The sequence below is a fragment of the Mytilus trossulus genome, chromosome 5 (genome assembly GCF_036588685.1).
Source record: "Mytilus trossulus isolate FHL-02 chromosome 5, PNRI_Mtr1.1.1.hap1, whole genome shotgun sequence".
Taxonomy (NCBI): Eukaryota; Metazoa; Mollusca; class Bivalvia; order Mytilida; family Mytilidae; genus Mytilus; species Mytilus trossulus.
This window is the reverse complement of record NC_086377.1, coordinates 67,168,022-67,169,122: the sequence shown is the minus strand read 5'-3', so window position 1 is coordinate 67,169,122 and position 1,101 is coordinate 67,168,022.

The following is a 1,101-nucleotide window of genomic DNA, read 5'->3' as shown; positions in this document are numbered from 1 at the left end:
TTGACTAGTTTAGGCTATGTTATTTAAAATCTAACAACCTCCAATATCATGTGTAAAGAGCATTTAACATATCTGGTTATAAACATTGTTAATGGAGCAGAAAATGATATTATTTTAAGGAGTAAAATTTAAAATTCCTGTCTCTTAGTACAACTTTCGACAACCTTATTCATGCATTGCTTTCCCTAATTTATATAAACATAAATGAAACAAGAATATGGACACTTACCCTGCATTCATTCATATGTTTAGTGAACCACAAAAAATGGGTTCATTCCTTTTTTGGCATTTGTCTTAAAAAAAATTGTAAGGGTTCCGCGGAACCCAGTGTCTCGCCTACTTTTGCTGTAAATCGCAGGCTCAACAGAAATGAGGAAAAAAATCAATAAAAATATTCCTCTGGATACTATCTGATGATTGTAAGAAGCTTCTGTCCAAGTTTGGTAAAAATCTAGGATAGTTAATGAACCTAATAAATTTTTTGATAACTTTAACAGCCTGTATGTAATGTTAACTGGAAGAAAATCTAAGTCCATTATAAAGTAAAATGCTGAAAAAATGGAGTTATCTTTTTACAAAATTTACTTCTGGATACTACCTTATGATCATAAATAAACTTCTATCCAAGTTTGGTACAAACCCAGAATAGTTTAAGAAAGTTATTAAAATTTAAAAACTTTAACCACAGAGTGAATGTTATGATTCCCCGCAGAAAAACTAAGTCCATTTAAAAGTAAAATACGGAAAACATGGATTTATTTTTTTACAAAATTTACTTCTGGATACTATCTTATGATCATAAACAAGCTTCTGTCTAAGTTTGGTACAAACCAAGGATAGTTTAAGAAAGTTATTAAAATTGTAAAAACTTTAACCACAGAGTGAATGTAATGTTTCCCTGCAGTAAAATCTAAGTCCATTTAAAAGTAAAATATGGAAAAAATGGAATTTTATTTTTACAAAATTTACTTCTGGATACTATCTTATGATCATAAACAAGCTTCTGTCCAAGTTTGGTAGAAATCCAGTATATATATATAGTTTAAGAAAGTTATTAAAATTTCAAAAACTTTAACCAGAGTGAATATTTGTGTACTTATG